The 23,274-nt window shown below is 35.1% G+C and overlaps 1 protein-coding gene across 2 annotated transcripts in view; it reads right to left on the reverse strand.

Moving 5' to 3' along the window:
- The window catches only part of LOC140754772 (uncharacterized), a 237,183-nt gene that overhangs the window by 149,545 nt on the left and 64,364 nt on the right, over positions 1-23,274 (reverse strand). The window lies entirely within an intron of this gene.

The raw sequence follows: 23,274 nt of genomic DNA on the forward strand, positions 1-23,274 counted from the left end.
ATAAGAAAATAACATAGTTTTATCGGCAGTTAAATGTTGTTCAAATACTTAGTATTAACAAAGCAATTTCTTAGTTATAATTGCCTCCATGATGCGTACAAAGTATTGTTGACTATAATTGAAAAGGTTCTGCATTCGATCCGTGCTAGGTAAATATCAAAAAATCCATTCTGGTACCTACACTTCTTTCTTTGTTATTTTGTCGTTTTATCAAATGATACAAAGTAAACTAACATCCCCTAATGAACCGGAAGTCCCATATATCACCATTAAGGTACGTTTAAGGCTCCGATCACCCTAACAATAGGGGCGATTAATTCCCCGCCGTGATTTAAGTCTTCCTCCGACTTTTATAAGAAATTTATCTTATAAATACACAACCTAATATGAACTCTAATAAAATGGGTCATGTTTCATTTTTCACTATCAATCTTGGTGAAGAACTCGTTGTTGCAAATTGCTCCTTATGTAGTTATAGTAAGGTCAGGTTTTCATTGCGTCTTACTAAGTTATAACTCATCTTTAGTTTGAACAAATGTTACAAATTCATCGAAAATGTCATAAGTATGTGTGTCGGTTTTTGAAAAATGATCTGTATTTTTTAGGAAGTAAGAATTAAATTTAGTTAAGGATACTTAAAGATTAATCGTAGGTAGAAAATATAGATTTATCAGAACGAAACTTTGACAAAGTTTGATGCCTACGCCTTAATGAGATTGGGTGTTTCTTCATTAGACGACACGATACCGGCACGGCGCGGCGACGCCATGAGCGTCATCAATCTATAACTGCCCATGTGGTACTACTGGGCACGAGTTCCCTTTCAACCAATTTAAGGGATTTAGGCCAAAGCATAGGCCATAGGCCAGATAACATTTGAAATTATAACAACAGCTATTACAACAACAATACATCATCATCAGTGAATACATAATTTTACGAAATTCTACTCTTGCAAAAAGGCCCGACAAGATCCCAATATGCAGTTGCCCACATCCACGTCATCCACGACGTCCACTAGTCGTCATCTTGCCGGCATCGTTATCACCCGTAAGCTTTTTGCCGTGTTGTGTATTATGGATGCCGTACCGTTGTCGTATCGTACTAAAGGAAGAACCATTTCCAAAGATTGTTTTTATATTAAAATTAATATGAGGGAGCGTGTTAATTAGCAAAGTTATTAGCTGATATCCAATATTAAGTTCGAAGTTATTAGGTTTTAATAATTCCGTTTTAATCTGGAAACCTACACGATCTAATGAGATCAGCTAAGAAAGTTTGTTGGATACCTATAAAGTTCTTGGGAATTTTCAGTGTAATTTGATTAAGGGGAATTTTATGGAATCGAAATTTGCAACTAATTATCGGTAAGTTTAACAGTTCTAGTAATATTGCCAATAACAGCTCTACTTGAAGAGGATTACAGATGCTTTCCTAATCCTGAGGACTAAAATGGTCGTCTATTTTTAACAGGATTTTATTAGCTTGGGTTGTATGTATGTATGTATGTACGTAACAGTAACGGAATCTTTGAGCCCAATTTCTAACCACTTTGAACGTCCAGTTTAATTCAAAATTTTGAAGAATTATCAAAAACCGATGACAATACACGATTTTAAGAATCTTGTACCGTTGTCCTTATCAACATCCTCAGGATTAACGATTTTCGAGGTGAGATTTTTCAAGCACCTTCAACAAAGTTCATCGCAAGTTTAGATTGCAAATAATTATTGCTTTTTAGTTTCAATAGGCGTAACTGTTATAACGTGATTTTTAATTTAGAAAATAATAATGTTATTTCCCTATAACTCAAATGTTCTGAAACATATCTATAATGCCCTCTTGTAGAATGATTTTTAGGATTCCGTACTCAAAGGGTACTTATCAACATCCTCAGGATTAACGATTTTCGAGGTGAGATGGTTCAAGCGCCTTAGAGAAAGTTCATCGCAAGTTACGAGATTGCAAATAATTATTGCTTTTTAGTTTCAATAACTGTTATAGCGTGATTTTTAGTTTAGAAAATAATAATGTTATTTCCCTATAACTCAAATGTTCTGAAATATATCTATAATGCCCTCTTGTAGAATGATTTTTAGGATTCCGTAGTCAAGGTTAAAATGAAACCCTCTGCGGTCTGTTCGTGTGTCACTGGGCTTAAATCGTGGCTTTCACAGTTCGTGTGTCACTGGGCTTAAATCGTGACTGGGCTTAAAAATGGCTTTAAATCGTAATAGATAGGCACTTAATTTTTTTACAAACGATGCATAATGGTGGTCGCTATAACAACAAATACTAAAAATTAATAAATAATTATAGTTCAAAAAACTAAAAAACACGCTTTTATTATAAAATCAACTAAAAAGTAGAAAATAATTTTCAATCTAAGAATCAATTAAGAAACAGTAAATAGTATAATTGTGGAAAAAGTGTAGGGTGCTTTTAGAACCTGATAAATGGAGCACCCCACGCCTTTTCCACAGTTATTTTAAATTATTTTCTACTTTTTAGTTGATTTTATCATAAAAGCGTGTTTTTTAGTTTTTTGAACTATAATATTTTTTATAATATTACAGTAGCAAGCGAGGATGCAGTCCATGAAGGTGGTAGAAGCCTCTGTGGTTTGACTCCGACGGCACCACCGTCACACCTATTTCTGCCTAATAATAGTAGTGTTAAACGCAGCTGTGTTCTGGTTTGAACGGTGTGGTAAGAGAGATATACTTATCCAAGGCATTCCAGTTTAGTCCTCAGAGGTAGCGGCGCATCTGTGGCCGACCTCAGGTAGGAATATCTAATCTTATCTGGGGTAATTACAGATGTCCATGGGCGGTAGTAGCCACTTACCATCAGGAGGACTGCATGCTCGTCCGCTACTCTATAAAAAAAACTGTAACTAAAACTGTGGATGAAAAAAACAGGGGAATGCCTAGTGAGTAAACCCATAGTCAAGAACTAATAAGTCTCCCGTAGGGACATAAACATGCTAGTTCCAACTTCGTAAATAAATTATGATGAATACGTAATGCATGTCATGTGTTCGATTCCAGGTATTACTACATATAGAAAAAATTGAATTCACTAATAGTTTTCCTTAAACATTATGGTCTATTAAGATCAGGTAGACTATTTATACATTTTCAATTTCCATGCAAAAAAATGTCTGACCAAGAATCGAACCTAGACCAGCACCACAGACTCGTCCCCACAGAGGTCGTCATATCAACGTCCTTTAGGACGACAAAACTCATTTGACAAGAACGTGATAATCATGTAGATTGTGGTCTAAAACCGGGGCTCACTAATCGGCCCCCGAGGGGTTCTAACACCGAAGACAAAGTGCCGTTAGAGTTCATAATGACACTTTGAGAAATTAAAAAAGGCCCCACAATCTCGGGGGTCGCATTTTTCTGACGGTTTATTTGGTGGACGTGTTTTGGGAGAATTAGCGATTTATATTGTACTAAATGCTACGTCCGCGCATGTTTTATCAATTTACATAGTACTGCAAATGTTGTCATTTTAGCAATATGGTCCTCAGATCATACCCATATCAAATAACGTAAATACTCTAATAAAATACACTTTCAACCAAAAAAAGAATGTACTCGGTTCATAAATCCATCCATCCTTCGTTCGTCCATGATTTTCCAACAAAACTTAAGATTTCCTAATTTTCAATATTAAGTTGGCATTTACTGCCCTACCCTAATTGGATTGTTTAGAAATCGTATCGCATCGTATCACAGTGGTATCATTCCGTAGCGTATAGTATCGTATGCTACACAGCATTCATATATCTCATTTTGTTTCTTTGATCCGCACTTCTCAATTAGGGTTGTTGAGAATATCAGCATCAGCATCAGCTGATTATCAGCTTAATTTTTAATATCAGAATCAGCATCCGCATCCGCAACAAAAGATGCTGATAATTAATGGTAATATTCAAGTCGTAACGTGTTCGTTGAAGGCGGAACCGAGCATAAGTCACGTGGACTTTCAGCCAATCACAGACAATTAACATACACAAGTTGTCACTTGTTCCCTCATTTGATTGTTTCGTCAACGTAATTTGGTCAGACGTGACTTTCGATCATAGTTCAATCAATTAATAAAATAATTAAGAATTCAATTCATAATGCCTCCTACAATGAAAAGTTAGTGAACAAAGATACCGCATAGTATAGTATTTGTCAAAAAGATATTCTCGTAAGGGACTCACAAATCGTTCAAAGTTAAAGCATCCAGAAGAATATACCTGTTATTAAGTACTGAGATCGAAAACCAACATCTGCTACTAAACTCCAAGAATGTCTAAGGTGAATACTTCCCTTTGCACGCGTATCACGCAAAAACTACTGCGAGACATTGTGACCGACACGACTACTGACATCTTGACGTATGTTTATCGCAATAAAAGCATTTGATTGAAAAAAATTGAATTGTTAGCTCACAAGTTAAAACTTTTCTTTGAAATTTAATTAAATTTTATGTTAATATTATTTAATTTAACTTTATTTTTGTGTAATTTGATGCCTTTTCTTCATGCTGTCTTTGCTTATAATTATTCTAGCACTTATTTCTGGACTTCACTTACTTACTTCTGGACTTTTGTGTATTGTTTAATTTAATATGTAAAGGTGTAATGAATGTTGGCAACCTTTAATAAAAATAAAAATAAAGTTGGGAGTAATTAAGTGCTTTTCTTGGAAAATTGTCAGTTTGGAAGTTTTGTTTTAATATTTTTTAATATCAGCATCAGCATCCGCTGATATAGTAAAAACCTGCATCAGCAACATCCCTGTTCTCAATATCAAATTGGTGTTTACTGCCCCCTCTACACTAATTGGATTATTTAAGAATCGTCTCGTAGCCTAGCGTAGCATAGTGTAATGTATCATACCGTAGCGTAGCGTAACATACCGTAGCGCATAGTATCGTCTACTAAACAAAATTCAAATATCTCATACTGTTCTTTGATCCGTTCTTCTCAATATCAAGTTGGTGTTTACTGCCCCCTCTACACTAATTGGTATATTTAAGAATCGTCTCGTAGCCTAGCGTAGCATAGTGTAACGTATCATACCGTAGCGTAACGTAACATACCGTAGCGCATAGTATCGTCTACTAAACAAAATTCAAATATCTCATACTATTTCTTTGATCCGTTCTTCTCAATATCAAGTTGGTGTTTACTGCCCCCCTCTACACTAATTGGATTGTTTACGAAACAAAGGGTCTATTGTTTTCTTTCTCCTTTTGTGGAAGTTGTTCTCTTTGTTTTTGTTACACATTGTTCCTGAACCCCGAAACTTTTTACTCAATTCGTTTTTTGTTTTTGAGTATGTACAATATTACGTTGAACGCCATCTTTATTTGAATATTATTTAATTGAATTGTGTGTTTGTTTGTATGTAAATTATACCTAATTGTTAATTACACAAATAAGTTTTCAAGGATCCTAAAAGTGTAATAAGCAGATAAAAATATTTTTTTAATATTTTTTCATCAATTATATTTAAAGCAATCAGCTCAAATTAATTATACTTAATTCAAGTTAATTAAGTGATCATTTATTTCTCATACGCACGTAACTTTAAAAAAATAGAGGTCGATGTCTGTCCATGTTTGAACCTTGGACGTCACGTTTAAGTTTCAACCACTAAGCTATCACTGCTTACAAATAAACAAGACTTGTTATGTACAACTTCCTAACAAGGCCGATAAGCGCCGGCAGTTGCGCTGTCTTGTTAGTGGAGTTATACTGAATGCAATTTTACTGCTCGTACCTTCCTAGCTGTTTCCTAGACTACAATGATAGTGCTATTGAAATTCTACTTATCTTCTTGTGTTTGATATTATTTTGAACGGTATGTATGCAATGATATTTTATATAATTGTACAGGTATATAATGCTTTCGAAAGTCGTTTTGCAAACAGACTTCAATGACGCTTTGCAAAGGGGCTTTTGTATGAAGAAGCAAATAAGAATGTAGGTCTGGTTTTAGGTTTACCTGGTTGTAGGTTTTCAAGAAACATGACACATATACTTCTGTCTGCTATTTTCTACTTTGAAGCGTGTGATAAGGGAGGCACACTTCTCCAAGGCGTTCTTAATTAGTCCTCAGAGAACTATCTCTGAACAGCCACTAGGCTGACCTCAGGTAGGAGTCTTATCTTATCTGGTGTTTATTAACATATGTCCTTGGGCGCATTACCCACTTATCATCAGGTGGATTGCATGCTGCTATTCCTATATTATAAAAAAAATATATATGAAGGAGCGAATAAGCATGGAGTTCATATCATCCTTACTAATATTATAAATCCGAAAGCAACTCCGTCTATCTGTCTGTCTGTCTGTCTGTCTGGTTGTCTCTTCCTCACGCCCAAACCACTGAACAGATTTTAAAGATATTTTGTACAAAGATAGTCTGAGACCCGAGAAAGGACATAGGATGGTTTTTATCCCGGAAATCCCACGGGAACTAGGGATGGCGATCTAAGATCGATTAATCGGAGAATCGATCTTTTGGACCCAAAATATCGATTATTTTAATCGATATTAGTAAGGATTGAATCGTAAACTATGCATTTGATCAAGTGATGATCTTAAGCAAAGTTAAGGTACGAATTTTCAGTTTTATGTATGTTAGTATGTTATATTATTTTCTTTTAAACGCGAGCGAAGCCGCGGGCAAAAACTAGTTGTCTATATTTTAGAGAAAGACCCACGAATCACTGGTTTCTGGCGCCCATGTAAATCTATTACAAATTCCATTTTCGCCTACGACTTGCATTTGGCCTGTATTTTTATAAAATTAAAATAGCAAACGGCTTCATTGGCAGGCAACGCCTTTATGCACACTTAAACGTATAAATAACCACTTAAAGTCTTAAACGATGAAATGTTTGCACAACACATACATCAATAAACACTTGAGAAACACCACATCAAACCGAATGCCGTAAGCTCTCTCTTTGTAAGCACATCTTTTAATTTGAAAGAGCTTTTGATGTGCAGTTCGCGGCGCCTCCGAGCGGAAACTGAATGCCACTCATTTGAACTTAATGTAAGCTTACGAAGGCTTGACACGCTATACGCGTGTTTTAGGTTTGAAGGTCTTTATTTCCCAGAAAAATATCTCTTACATACTGGCTGTTAAGTATCTATAAGCAACCCCAGATGAGATTAGAATCATTGCTTTTTTATAAGTATGATTCCCTTACTACACCTTTCAAATCGGAAAACAGCAATACTTAGACAGACATCAAAAAAATAAAAGCGTTTAAAAAAATTAAATAGGTATGACGTGGTTGCACCAAAATTGATCCAGTAACTACCCATTTTTTCTTATTTTCGTCCCTCTCGACTAGTAAATACAAAAAACACAATAAAAGCGCTATTTTTCACTTTATGAAATATGAATTTCACTGCATGAAATTTACTTCTACAGTTGCTATTATAATATAACAAATGTAAAAAAAAACTTGGGAGGTACGAACCCTTCCATGTGCGAGTTCGACTTGCACTTGGCCAATAATTAACACAAATCACAACAAGTGTATAATAACATTCTTCTTGGAATCCTTAATATTATAATTTCCAAGACATTAATTTAAAACCCAGATACCTAAAAGGAAGTTTATATAAATAAATAAAGTAAATGATACATTTTCAAAACTAAACTGACATACATAAAGTGAAGTTAAATGGCCAATAATTGCATCTCGCTAAGAAGTTTTTTATAAATTAAAAGTCGAAAGTATAAAGAGAAGGCTTACGGGCGGCTTGATTGATGGATTCTATTGAATTTATTGTACCCCGGTATTGGGCAATTTAACCTTTGAGGTCCTTCGCCCAACACATGCAAAGATTGATTGCCTCAATATAAACTATTTGCTGTATCCTTACAAAAAATAAGCAGCGATAGAAGCAATAGTGGTTTGAATTTTGACGCACAGTAGCGATCGTGTAGATTAAGAGTTCGAATTTTTGACATGAGCACTTAATGGTAAGTTCTCATTTTACCCTAAAATTCCCACGAATTATCAACCTGAGCCATAGCGAAAACTTTATTCAGCTAGTATCATAATTACAGTCTGTATAAATCAGTAGAGATTTAAGATCAAATGACAAATTACAGCAGTAGTGTTAGCCTAGTGGTTAAGATCCTCTGCTGCTTGATCGAGGTGTCTGAACCTCTGATTTTTCAAAGTTATGCGCGTATTAGTAATTAATTATCACTTGCTTAAACGGATTAAGGAAAACATCATGAGGAAACCTGCATACAATAAGGTATGTGAAGTCTATCAATGCGCATTTGGCCAGCGCGGTGGACTATGGCCTAATCGTTCTCATTCTGAGAGGAGACCCGTGCCTAGCAGTGGGACAGTTACGAGTTGATGATGACAAGTTACGTATAGCAAGCTTGCAACTTCTATAAAAATCTCGTTATAACAATCGTCGCCAGCCCTTTAAGCCCTGTTACATCATGTTCCATTGTTACACCGTTCATCCCTGTTTCATTTTAAGGCCACTTCATTTATTCAGCGCCATATTGCGCGATGTCGCCGCGCGCTCTAAATTATATTTTTATCTGCACTCTATAGCGCAGCTTTGTGTGTGATTGTGTTTGTTCTTTAATGTTTGCGGGATATTTTTGTCGTTATTTTGTTGAGTTATAACAGAAAATTAATGACTTTTTGTAACTAAATGTTTAAAGTAGAGACTGGGGGCCACCACCATCACCAAAATTATATCTTAAATAGCAAACGGTCGAGCTGCCTTATAAATAGTAATCACAATATGTGATTCTTCCAGCATTTAGACCCTTCCACCGAAACGTCTGAACTGAAGAACTGCTTCATGGGTGGAAAGAGTGTGACGGTGATATCTCCCCGTTCGAACCATACCATCATCGGCATCATCCCTATTACTGTTCCGCTACTAGGCAAGGGTTTAATCTCAGAATGAGAAGAATTAGCCCATACCAACCACGAAAGTTCGAATTGATAAACTTAACACACCTTTGAGAATTGTATTTTAAGAACTCAGGTTTCCACGCCGTGCAGTTAGAGCAAGTGACATATTAGTGACACTATTTTCTAATACATATAACTTTTATTATGAGTGCCTAGTATTCGAACCTCCAACGCACCGATTGAGCGAGCAAGTTTCAACCATCTGGCTTCCACACTATTTATAGTAAAATAAACATTTACAAACCATAAATTCAATGTTTATCTGCGCACCCTCCATAACGTAGCGTTGTATAATTTTTCTCTATTTTCACCATTGCCTTCCTGTGTCCGTCTGTAATATTTATGTTCAGCTGAAAACTGGGCTTGAGTTTTGTTTCAGTTTTCACCTTTATTGCTGTTTGCGCGGGAACTATAACAAACAGTGATAACCGTCGCATGTAATTCGGTGCTTTACAGCTGTTCGGTGTTTTGCAGTATGGAGTTCGAATCCTCTCACAATTTCTATGTAATTTTGGCAAACAAGATGCAGCCCACGTTTTTGTCGGTTAAGTATCTGTTTATCGTTGTATTACAATTATATTAGCGTAACAATGTCCTGGTTTATAGGGGCTGTTTAGGTAGAAATGCCTATAACCTTTGAGATTTTTTTATTAAATCTCTCAAGTATGCAGGTTTCCTCGTGATGTTTTCCTTCATTGTCTAGCAAGTGATAATTAATTTCTAATACGCACATAACTTTGAAAAATCAGAGGTGCGTGCCAGGGATTTCGAACCTCGGACCCCTCGATCGAGAGTCCGAGTTTCTTAACCACTAGGCTATCACTGCCACAATATTGATGGCCTGAACAATATTATTACCATTAATTATAATACTTTAAACATCAAACGTATTGAAACATGAAATTAATTTGCGTTTGTTCTCCTATGTGCGCTTTTTAAATGACGTCCAAAGAAAAAGTTATCTATTTGTCATGTATATTAAAAGCTATTGGACACACTGTTTACTTCATGATTCAACGAAATACATTGAGCGCTTCAAAAGTGTATCCTAATATCAATATTTATAAATTTGCGATATAAAATATGTTATATTATTTTTTGCTCTGCTCATCATGGGTTTCCACAACCGAGGGAGGCCAGCAACCCCACCATGCTTCACAGTACAAATTGATGGAAGTTTTGCTTAAAACCGAAATACAACAACAAAATAACAACAAGAAGAGTTCGTATGCTTTCTATTACTGTGTTTAGATGCTAGTGTATAAAGGCGTTCCTCGTTATTAGAAGCGACAATGCTTTTAACCAAGCGACGCATCTTTATTTCATTTGAAGCCGCTTGCCCGTTTCTCCATTAGCGCTCCAAATATTTGCGTTAGCAGCGAAGTGGGTAGTTTTGTTGTAGCCTCACATGCTTCATGCCTTGTATACTTCATGTTCTCCATGTGTACTTACACAGCGTCTGTGTTTACTTTTTCTTTATTTATAGAGTTTGCTCTTCTATTTATTTTTATGAGACCATGATTTCTTTTAACTGTGGAGAGTAATTTTTAGTCCATATCTATGTATGATTTTATTTTTGTCTCATTCTCAGGCACGCCCTGCATCTCTTACGACTTGACGGATTTTACCGCATGAGGTGTCGTTGCATTATTTTAAATTGTGGAAGTGTCATGAGCTAACTTTTAAGCAGTAATATATATAAATTAGCATTTGACCTTCATGCTGGACTATGACTAAACTCCTCTCATTCTGAGAGGAGTGTATTCAGCACTGAGACAAATGTTTGTGACAACGGCATTAAAAAATGAAAAAAATATTTATTGATTCATAGTTATGTTTACGAAGCGTTGCCAGGACCGATATACTGGGTACAACTAGACATTTATTCCAATGTTAATACTAAGTTAATATTATTATTGGGTTCAGAGTCCTCAGAACTGCCTCTGCCGAGCGATGTTATATTTAAAAAAATAAAGGAAACAAAGAAAGTTCTGGTATTTGCTGAATCCATACTTTTTGTTGCAAACATTAACGCGGCTTCTCAAATATTTGTGTTGCTGTTTAAAACGAGACTGTTGGTTCAGTTTTATTTTACACCGTCCACGGGCTTAAGGGATTAGTTCTATCAGCGCCGCGAGCGAGAAGCGAGTAAACGAAATAATTCAATCAAAAACTTGTCGGCAACTCATTACTGTTCCACTGCTGGGCACGGGTATTGGCTAAAGGGTCAGCGGCTACCGCGCTGGCCAAGTCTTGATTGGTAGAATTCACAGGTATTTTGTAACTTTTTAGAAGATCTCTATTTTTAGTTTTAAGTTTTCAGTCACGTTATAGCAAGTAATATTCATTTTTAATGAGCATGTAACTTTGAAAACAAAAACAAATGTGGTTGCGATTCGAACCTCAGCCCGCCCGATTAAGAGACCGAGTTTATACCACTATATCGATGCAATATTATAAACTCATGATTTGATTTATTACAAGCCGTTGTCCAAATTTTTCTCAATAACTAACCCTTTTAATGGGATTGGTCAAAAGATGTTTGGGAGAAGTTGAAAATCGTGTTATTAAAAGGAATTTAGGATAACATTTACCAGAGTGTTTTCTTCTTGAAGATAACTCCCAACCTTGAAGAATTTATCTCATAGATTTTTTCCGCATTAACACAAAGGATAAGATAATATTTATTCTTTCATTTTTATATAGCAGTACACAGTATAATTATATAGTATTTTAGTACTCTATTCTTTATCACATCGTTCGTTTTATCGTTTGTAATTCGTGGTGCAACACCTCAGTGAGCGAATATTAGGTTTTTCCGTCAGAATGTAGGTAAGTGCCGTATTCAAACAACAATGCGCCGGTTTTCGTGGACTTAGTGCGAACAAAAAATACATATTATCTACTGTTCGCGTTTACGGCAATATACGATGCTTGAAACCGAATATTTACCAGCTTTATCCACCTTCACGTGAAGATGTTTAAGCGTATGAGAATAAGTTGGTATTTTTCCCGACTACGGTGGGTAGGTGTAGTGTATGTGAATGGTCTGTCGTCTCATGCTTATACGCCGCACACTGTACCATAGAGAGGGAGCGGGGCATACCCCCTCTCCCTCACACATTTATTCATTCTGCTCGGAGCTGCCAGACAGGACGGACGCGCGCGTGCGGTGTATACAGCAGTGAGCCGATACTTTGATAATACCAGGAGCATACAAACAGTACATTTGGCGACGAGTCTGTGAGTACTGTTTACAATTTATAAAAAAAAATAATAATAATCAACAATACATAAAAAAAAAAACAAGAAAAGGAAAGAATAAATAGACAAATAAATAAGTGAATATAATGCATAATTTGTAGGAAAGAACATATGAAATAAACAACACTTTACATAATTTAAGCCAGTGTCGAGTATGCATGTTATGCTAATGTGGGTAGTGTAAGGAAATGTTGTAATTGTTATCACGTCAGATACTTTTCATCGATAATATAATATTCATAGCCATAGTCCTTAAAAGATTAACTATTTATGTCAGTGTGTACTCACCTTGTATTTCGTATTATGTATGTATTGAATTACATAATGGACGTTTCATCTTATTCTAAAACTTAAATCTGTGATTCGTTTAAGAACGAATACGAATATAACATTTGTTTTCGACTTAAGCAAAGGTATACCTTATGAAAATAGTTAAAGATCCATTTAAGTTTATCTTTCCTTTGTACTTCGACTATGAAATTATGAGATTAAAATATTAATAATTCTTATACTGACACTTTAGTTGTACCGCTGACCACTTATATACATAAATTAGTGTTGTTCAATTTTCGAAGTTTTATTGCCTATAATTTAATTGAATGTATAACAAGAGACATAATATTCTTAACATTAACATGTGATAGCGATGTAAATGAAATTGAGTAACATGTTGGAATATACGATATTAACTACAATTATTAAAAAATTTAAATGTTTGCTTATACCAATTAATTTATTATATAATAGTAACGTATGCAAATAGAATGCAAACACGAAGTAAATGTTAGGAGTATTTTGGAGTGACGTATTATACTAAGCCGATATACGAATAAGTAGTAATATATTGTATATGTCGGCGCAGGTCATTGAGTGATTCAAATTTGTGCTTGTATAATAAAAGTGTAATGTTGAATATTTAGTGATGATTGTCATTTGAATCGCTGATCTCTTACATCGTCCTATGTACGATCTTATTATCTGAAGCAAGCAAAGAAGATGTGTGGCCATCAGCCGATATATACATATATGAATCTATGTAATATATATTAGGCATACAAAAGTTAATAAATATAAAAATGGACGGTGGAAGAATATTATGGAACGGATGATGATCTTTTCGTGATCAAGTGTATTTCTGATTATTGATGATGTAAGTAAGTCATGGAATGGTTGACGACTATTTCGTGATAAATATATTTCTGTTGATTGATGATGGAAGTAAGTCAAGGAATGGTTGACGACCATTTCGTGATAAATATATTTCTGATGATTGATGATGGAAGTAAGTCAAGGAATGGTTGACGACCATTTCGTGATAAATATATTTCTGATGATTGATGATGGAAGTAAGTCAAGGAATGGTTAACGACCTTTTCGTGATAAATATATTTCTGATGATTGATGATGGAAGTAATTCAAGGAATGGTTGACGACCATTTCGTGATAAATATATTTCTGATGGTTAATGTTGAAAGCAAGTCATAGAACGGATGATGCCCATTACTTGAGTAGACGCACCTTGTATTAGGTAAACATGGCAAACCTCACTCTTGAGAACTTTGAATGTGAAGGAGATGTGGCATCACTATGCGTGAGATGAGAACGGTGGAAAAGTAGCTTAGATATTTATTTAGAAGCCGCCAATGTTTATACACCATCGTAGCGAGCGAATCTTTTACATTGGGGTGGTTCAGAACTTCAAGAGGTATTTTATAACATTCTCGACCTGGACACAACAAACCATTCAGAAGCGGAGGCAGATGTATTTAAAACGGGAATCAAGAAATAAGATGAATACTTTGTACCAAAACAAAGTAAAAGATTGGAAAGGCATATAATTAGCAAATGAAATAAGAAGAAAATGAGAAATCTGAAAAATGTATTATGCGATTACCATAACAAGCAGCTAAATGCATTGGAAGTAGTAAGTAGACAATAAGAAGATTTTACTTAAAATAAAAAACATAATCAAGACATAAACAAAATAGAAGAAAAAGGAATGAAAAACTAGAATTTCGAGATGGAAAAAAGATGCTTTAGACGCGGCAGTTGGAATCACTTGGCATCTGATGAAAATGTAGGACGAACCCTATGAAGAAGAAACTACAAGAAGATACATTGCAGAAGTATAAGTAAGATGTACTGTAAGATGTCAAATAGATGAGGAGGAGATTAATATGGTGACGGACTCTGGTTGCGAATATAATTTAATTGATATAAATAAGAAGATAAAGATTACGGAACAAATACAGAACTATAGTAAAACATTCTACGCTTATGAAAATAATCCGCCCTTAACATTGTTAGGTGTTTTAACATTTACAATATAACTCGCAGGGAGGACATAAAATGCAGTTTTCTATGTGGTTGAGAATTGAACTCGTAACTTATTGGGAAAGGCAACGGCTATAGGTCTTGGAGCTTTTAAAAAAAAAATGCAGTACAAGTATATTAAATGGAAACTGAAGTCTTCCCGAAGTAGAAAAATATTTTAATACTGGATTCCGGATTCCGATGGATGATAAAATTAAACTTCTTGCATAGCTTACAGACGTATACCAATACCTTAAGATGAGAAAGTCAATGCTAAAGTAAACAAAGTCCTACAAAAATATGTTATTGAGAAGGTAGACGGACCTTCGGATTGGATCTCAACAATAGTCCCCATCTTAAAAGAGAATGGAGATATTCGGCTTGGCATAGACATGTGGCGGGCCAATTCAGCTATATGCGAAAACCACCTTCTACCTGTAATTGTTACCCAGGATTAGAAATGCAGTAGTTTTCAGTAAGTTTAATATTTGTGATGGAGTGATAAATCTTATCGACGATATCCTGGTATTCAGGAAGGACCGAACAGAACATGATGCTCGACGTAAAAAGGTTCTAGAAGTGTTGAAAGAAAATAATATCGCACTATAGGAAGAAAATGTATCTTTAATACGATTGAGGCAGATTACATAAGCCACAAGCTTCTAATATAGATATAAGACCTTCAGAGAAATATTTGAGCACCATTCGACATTCTGAGTTGCAAAGCTTTATGAGATTGATTAAATACGTGGGGAAATAGATCTTTAACTTAGCTGCGACGCACTTAACTTAGAAACGCAGATATATGAGAGTGTGCGGGAAGAGTCAGCAAGCAGCTTTTAATTCTTTAAAAGTTGATCTTGGTGAAATATCTAATTGCGTAAATGACAGAACGATAGTATTTGCCGATGCAAGCCCTGTAGCGTTGGGTGCTGTTTTACTGCAAGAAAATAATTCGGGACCACGAGTGATAGCTTGGTAACAAAACTCTCACAAATTGTGAACGCCGCTACTGCCAGACTGACAAAGAGTCGTTAGCTCTTGTAGAGGCAGTAGAGCACTTTCGTAAATGTTCTTGGGAAACAATTCGATTTAGTAACGGATCATAAGCCATTAGAGGTAATATTTAGCCTCAAGTCGTAGCCGTGTGCGAGGGGGGAAAGATGGATGCTTCGATTACAGTTTTACCAATGTAAAGTTATTTACCGCCCTGGAAAGAACAATATTGCAGAACCTCTATCTAGATTATGTATACTTATTCCAGAGCTAGTATTGCAAAAGTGGACTATGTTCAAAATCAAAACATAATTGAGTATTCGAGGCCAACAGCGGTATCATTGACGGATATAGAGTGTTACTCAAACAAAGACCTGGATATACAAAAAGTCAAGGAAGGGATTAACGAACGCAAGTTCATCAAAAGCTGATTGAAAATGAACTTTGCTTTCATGAGGGAATCCTTTTAAGAGGTACTAAAATTGTTAATTACCCAAAGCATTGCTAAATGGAATATTATCAGCGGCACATGAGGGTCATTCCGGTATCGTGGCCATGAAGGCGCGACTCAGGACGAAGGTTTGGTGGCCCAAATATGATCGAGATGCAGAAAGCATTGTAAAATCGTGTAAAGGATGTATACTTATAACAGCATCTAACCCACCCCAACCCTTAAAAAGAAGAGAATTACCGTCACATCGAGAATTACCGAGGGTGGACATTGCAATCGATCTGTTGGATCCCTTACCAACTAACGACTATCTTTTGGGTAGTTATTGATTGTTATTCGATATATCAGGAATTAAAAGTTTGTTGAGAAGTATCCATTAAGGAGATGATAAAAGTATTAACAGACATTTTTAGTAGATTAGGTTATCCTGTTTCATTAATGACAGATAACGAGAAGCATTTGCTTAGCTAAGTCTTTAAGTCATTTTGTCACGAAAATAACATAAGATTTCATCATTATATTCCATACTGGTCTCAACAGAACGAAGGTATGGAGTGAACGAAGTATACTTAAAGACTTCGAATCTGTCAAGCTGAAAAGAAAATACATTGGAAGGAAGCTCTGATTGACTATTTAACAATGTACAATAACACTCCTCATACAGGTACAGGTAAAACACCAGCAGAATTGTTTTTAAGAGGAATATTTACATATGATCGAGGACGTATAGGACAGAATTGATGACATGAATATTCGAGATAAAGATAGGAAACAGAAAGAAAAAGGAAGAAAATATGCAGATACTAAAAGAATATCACAGGATCAAAAAGTTTACAATAAGGAATTCGTAGGAATGAGTAGGAAGAATAAACTGAGTACAAATTTTGAACCTACTGAATCCGAGGCAAAATCGTGAATACGTGGGGTTGTGGAAGTAGAAAGCGAAATAGGAGAATGATTGAGACGAAATATTATACACTTGAAAAAGGGGAAGGGAGAGTGGAAGGCTGTAGATGAAGAAAAGTGGGAAGAAATGATAAGAGAGGAAGACGAGTAAAGGAAAGTAAATGAAATCAAGGTAGAAACAAAAGAAGAATACACTTAATATAAATAAAAATAAAACTAGTAAAGGAATGAAGGTGAAGGTAATAAAGTGGTAATCTTGGAATAAGTGAAGGAAGCTAAAAGAAAGGGCGAGCTGAAGCCAGTACAGGAAGAAAGGTGAACGGTATAAACAAGTATTGTAAAAATAATTAATGGAAGCTTGATGATATTGACGACATTTAAAATAAAATTTAGGAAAGTAGGAAGTGAAGGAAGCGAAGCTAAAAAATATTTATTAGGCGTTTGTTAAAATCGTTTCTTGGTGTTAAATCGATCATTGGATGATTTCGACGATTTATGAAGTTATTAATATTAGTTAATGCTGTGAGTTTAGTAATAGATCAATTTGTTGACTTGGAAGTTAATAATCGTAGGTTGGAAAGAACAGATGATATTTGAAATTGGGAAGACACGATGAAGTAATTGATCGTTGACCTTACAGTAGAATTGTTTACACAATGAAAGATTATTTAAATTTAAAATTAATAATTTTCATTAAAATAAGGAAGAGATGTAGTGTATGTGAATGGTCTGTCGTCTCATGCTTATACGCCGCACACTGTACCATAGAGAGGGAGCGGGGCATACCCCCTCTCCCTCACACATTTATTCATTCTGCTCGGAGCTGCCAGACAGGACGGACGCGCGCGTGCGGTGTATACAGCAGTGAGCCGATACTTTGATAATACCAGGAGCATACAAACAGTACAGTAGGTAATGCTTTTTAGAGTATCTATGTAACTATATACGGCTGCGGTTTCCAATCTGTGGTCCGAGGACCCCTGGGGGACCGCGAGTATATGTATGGGGTCATCTTTGGACCATACATAAGTCGCTCATTAAATGCAAAAGGGCCGCAAAACGAAAAATCAGCAAACCAGTTTAATTAGAAAAATATTGTTTTCCTATTTTTCATAATAAACAGTTATAATTACCTTCTGTATTTTTTTTTGTATCTGTAATAACTAAAATAAATACCTAATCCGTTTTTTGTGGTTTATTTTATTAAGGGGTCCGTGAAAACTGTGCTTGATTTCCTAAGGGTCTGTGGACTGAAAAGGGCTGGGAAATGCTGATATAAGGAATTATGTGCCTGTGTATGGGTTATGCTTTGCCTCGCTCTGTAGCGTCAACTACTTGACGTATTTTAACAAATGATGTGTCGTTGGATTCGTCTAAATTGTGAGTGTGACGTTGGCAATCTTTTATACAGTCCTGTTTTTTAATGATTCGATGTTTACCTTTTTAAGAGTAGACCTTTTTTACCTTACTTCCGTTTTCTTTTTTGAAAACCCGCGTGGTATTCTTGTCATACTGTCAGTGTCGTGCAAATGGAATTCCAGGTTCTCTCCTCGGCCAAGTATTCACAAGGATTACCTGCTTCTAAGGCTTTTATGAGAGACATTAGTGATATTCCTAATTAAAGCTTAATATGTCTTAAAGATATGATATACTTGACGATAAATGGCATCATGCAAGGGAAGCTGTTGCGTTCCTCTTAAGATACGAGAAGCTCCCAAGGGGATTTTAATTCAAGATTTCATATAAACCCCTGCCCCAAGGGATTGATTTCCCCCAAAGGGTCATGTAACATTAAAAGATCCCTTTCGTCGTTTCTAAAACGGCAAACTTACGTAATTCCTAAACGACCACTGACCAAGTACCCCTTTTCGCTACTTTAATTACGCACAAAACTTTTTCAATTCAACCAACACGGCATAAAACGGTTTATTAAAAACTAAAGCCTAGCTTAGTTCTACTTCTATGCCGAGGTCACCTGAAGTAGAAGTGAAGTAAAACTACGTGAAGTAGGGTTGTCGACAGTGAAAAAAAATATCGATAGATCGATGTATCTATATAAATTAAAATACCGATATCAGTGTCGATATATCGCGCGAAAAAAAAACGATAATCGGTAACTTTTTGTAAATATTTAGCGGTTTAAAAGTAATGATGTATTTAGTTCAACCTAACTCAATATTATCAATATGTTTTTTATACAATATACACATAACATATTTTAATTTACAAAGTATTCCTTTTTATTAGACACAATTATAAAAATATTGTCGTACAGCAGTTTTGCTGGAAGATGCTATAATGTATGCGGCTGTGAAATTTGAATTAAGAATTAGAATAAATTAAGAATTCACGAGATTGAACTTAGAGCTTAGATTAGAAAGTTCTGAACACACAAACACACACTAAACGCAACGCAAACAAAAAATAGACAATATATTTTTTGTTCGTTCCTTCCTTCTTCTTCGGCTTTGGATTGACCTTAGTTACATATACAAAAAATAAATCAATTTTTGTATAAATTTTCGATTTATTATTATATAGGAGTAGCAGACGAGCCTGCAGTCCAGTCCTGATGGTTAGTGGCTACTGCCACCCATCTGCAATCAACCCCAGGTAGGACCAGACCAGAACACAGCAGCGCTTAACACTGCTGTTATGAGATGGAAATAGGTGTGGCGGTGGAACCACCGGAGTCGAACGACAAAGGGTTCTACCACCTTTAAATATTGCGATATATCGAATCAAAATATATCGGTAAAAAAAATCGATATATCGAATTAAAAATATATCGATACTTTTTCAACATCCGTAACGTAAAGCCGGATTTAGTGAACGCAAACATTTGAGAACCGGCTGCACTAATGTATGAAAATAGAGTAAAATCACATCAAGTTACTAGTGTGTTTTTACGTTTAAAATCTTTAAACATTCTTCACTTGAGAGATATCTCGTTGGTTAGTTGTAGATGTAGAATAAATTGTTCTACCATACATTGAGTTTCCAGTGTTTCCACTTAGTCTACAGCGTAGCAAACATAGGCAGCAAAAAATAAATTTGGGTAGGACAACAATCTTGTTTGGAGTTGTTTACGAGTGACCAATGAAAATGTATTCCGTCAAGCATAGCTCTTTCTATATATTTTTTTTAATTTATGTACCTAAAGAGCATGCATTCCAAGCGATCACTACCACCCAAGCACTTCTGTAACCAAGTCCATATAGAATAGAATCTATTTGAAGCTGACCGCCTTTAAGATTAAGATAACCTCTTTTTTATATAATATAGAAGTAGCAGACGAGCATGCAGTCCACCTGATGGTAAGTGGCTACTGCCACCCAAGGACATATGTAATCAACCCCAGATAGGATTAGATATTCCTACCTAAGGTCGGCCATAGATGGGCCGCTACCCCTGAGAACTAAGCTGGAAAGCCTCGGAAAAGTCTGTCTCCCTTACCACACCCTTCAAACCGGAACACAGCAGCGCCTAACACTGCTGTTATTAGGTAGAAATAGGTGTGGCGGTGGTGCCGTCGGAGTCGAACCACCAAGGGTTCTACCACCTGAAAAAGTCCATATAGAATACAATATATTTGAAGCTGACCGCCTTTATGACTAAGATAAACTCATGTTAAATGGCCTTTCATACCCCTTCACCGAAATTCAGAAGTGATTTGCAATAAATTTCCTACCAGTTTTCGAACGTAATAACCACGGGCCTATAATTTCATTCGTTTAACCAGTCTATTTACTTAGTTTCCAAAATTCCGCGATTTATACGTACACGTAAAGCCGACACGAAATGGGTGTAATCGCACGTAAAATAGTAATCACTGACCGATTTTCCAGTCACAGGTATTATAGGCATCAGTGGGTTTGGTTGGACCGAGTTGTAGCGGGCTCACAAGCGGAGCGAGTAGCGGGTACGTATTAATCGTCAGAGGTTCGAGTTATTTTAAAACAGCTTTTCTTTAACGTGTTACATGTGCTCGTAAAGTTATTTTTGTATATTTTATTGCATGTACAATGGACACATACAATTACGCAAAATGTATCCTATGTAAGCGAAAAAATAAATAAGTTGTATTTTACGCATTTTACCCTTATTATAAATAAAAATCTATCCCATATTAGTCCAGCAAAGATCGAAGTTTTACAATTTGATATTGTCAAATTTCGATTGAAAATTTGATATTGTAAAATTTTCATTATTTATGAATAATGGTCGCTAATTATTTTATATATTTTGTATCAAAGTTTTATCCAAATTATAATATAACTATTATATTATCAAATCTACTCAACATATAACTTACTAAGTACTTCATTTGTTATTCTTAGTGGTTTAAAGAATAAAGTATATTGTTTTAATGCAAATTAACGTAAACTAATGAGCCTTATCCCAACAGTTTCGCTCACAGAACCGAAGCATCGATACAGGAAAACAAACCAACGGTGTCATTTCAATTTAAATATAAATGAAGTTCCCTTATTTGCTCTCTCTTATTGATACAAGTTCGTCAAAATTAACATTTTTATACGTATAGATACGCGCTACAATTTATTTTCCAATTTCGTTCAAAATTCCTTTGATAGTATTCGTTTAATTATCGCCTCTGTTTACCGATGAAAAATTGTTGGAAAAACATAATTTGGCTTACGTTAACATCAAATCATTTTTAAATTCATATTTTGCACCTACATTAATTGTCTGTCTACTATGTATGTTCAAATAATTGAAACATTGACTTTAAGAATATTTTTATTAATGTATATTTCTTGTGTAATGTACTATGTTCAAATAATTGAAACTTTGACTATGAGATTTTTTTTTAAGAAAGTAAGTAAGTAAGAAAGTAAGTAAGACCTTTATTACATTTAATACATTAACAAAGTAGTTTTGAATTCTGGAAGCTTTGCAAAATGGATATTAATATTTTCTACATTTCTGAAAATCTGAATTAACTACAATTACCTTTGACTAATGATAATTTTAAAATAAGTAAGAAACTCCGTACACTTTTCCTGACTTTTCAGATTTTTTCATCTAGCCAATAGAATTCTATTATGTAAATTAAGATTCAAAGTGAAACTAAGAGCAAAAGCTAGTTAAAAATAAAGTACCCTCATCTTCATTTATCGAACAAATAGCCTACCTTTTAAGAACGAAGTCAATTTGCTCTCATTATGTAATTATTATGCAGGGTTACGTTATAAGGGGTAATGAAAACACGCACCCTTCTGGGAAAATTCCCGGCATCTTTATGCAAATGATTGTGATAATTATTCATTATAAGGGAATGGGGTAGCGGAGCGGTCCATTGTATTATAAGAAAATCATTTTCTTAGTATCCTCTTTGCTTCAACTTTTGATGCGTCCGGTTTTTTATTGCAATTATCTAATGGCTGGTATTTTATAGCTACGGGAAATACCGCGGTCGAATGATGAGTTTCTCGAGAAAATAATATCTTAATAGTCACAATGCCTCGCAACTCACGGATTCATTTCGCAATTATTCTGTCCACAATAAAAATAATTTATAATAAGTAAGTACTTAATATGATGTTCTCTCTGTTGTTTTATTATTCATTTGTCATGATTTAATAAATAAACTTATTTTCATGAGTTTTGAGCAGTGATAGCCTAATGGTTAAGAAACACGGCCACTCGATCGAGGGATCCGAAATTCGAATCCCAGGCACGCACCTCTGATTTTTCAAAATTATGTGCGTATTAGAAATTAATTATCACTTACTTAAATGGCGAAGGAAAACATCGTGAGGAAACCTGCATACCTGAGAGATTTGTAGAAAAAAAATGTCAAAGGTATGTGAAGTCTACCAATTCACTACTATGGCCTAATCCATCTCTTTCTGAGAGGAGATCCGTGCCCATCAGTGGGACTGTAATGGGTTGATGATGAACGTGAAGTAATAAAATCTGTGAATTTTGAACTCTTTATGAACCTCAACAATTACCACCACTTCGAAAAGTGATTTAGAAGAATTCTACAAATTATCACATGAGTTCAGCCTAGTCTAGACATAAGCATATTTCCGCTGACAGTGCAACCATACCAGCATCTAAACCGCTGCAATAGCGGTATATTACTGCACAAAGAGCGATTGTGATTCACCGATGATATATTAATACACACTGACTGAACTGCACGACAAAAGTTACCTATAACCATAAAATGTATTCAATTTATTGAATTAGGATAAATTGAATACGAATATGAGTTAGAGTACGTATTATATTATTCCGGATTCACGTTCAAATATTATATTTATCATTAATTAATAATTAATGACCTATAATAAATGAATATTGGAACAAGTATTCAATTAATAAACTAG

The sequence above is a fragment of the Epargyreus clarus genome, unplaced genomic scaffold, assembly GCF_041222505.1.
Source record: "Epargyreus clarus isolate Ecla_fem2 unplaced genomic scaffold, WU_Ecla_fem_2.2 ptg000031l, whole genome shotgun sequence".
In the NCBI taxonomy this organism is placed as follows: Eukaryota; Metazoa; Arthropoda; class Insecta; order Lepidoptera; family Hesperiidae; genus Epargyreus; species Epargyreus clarus.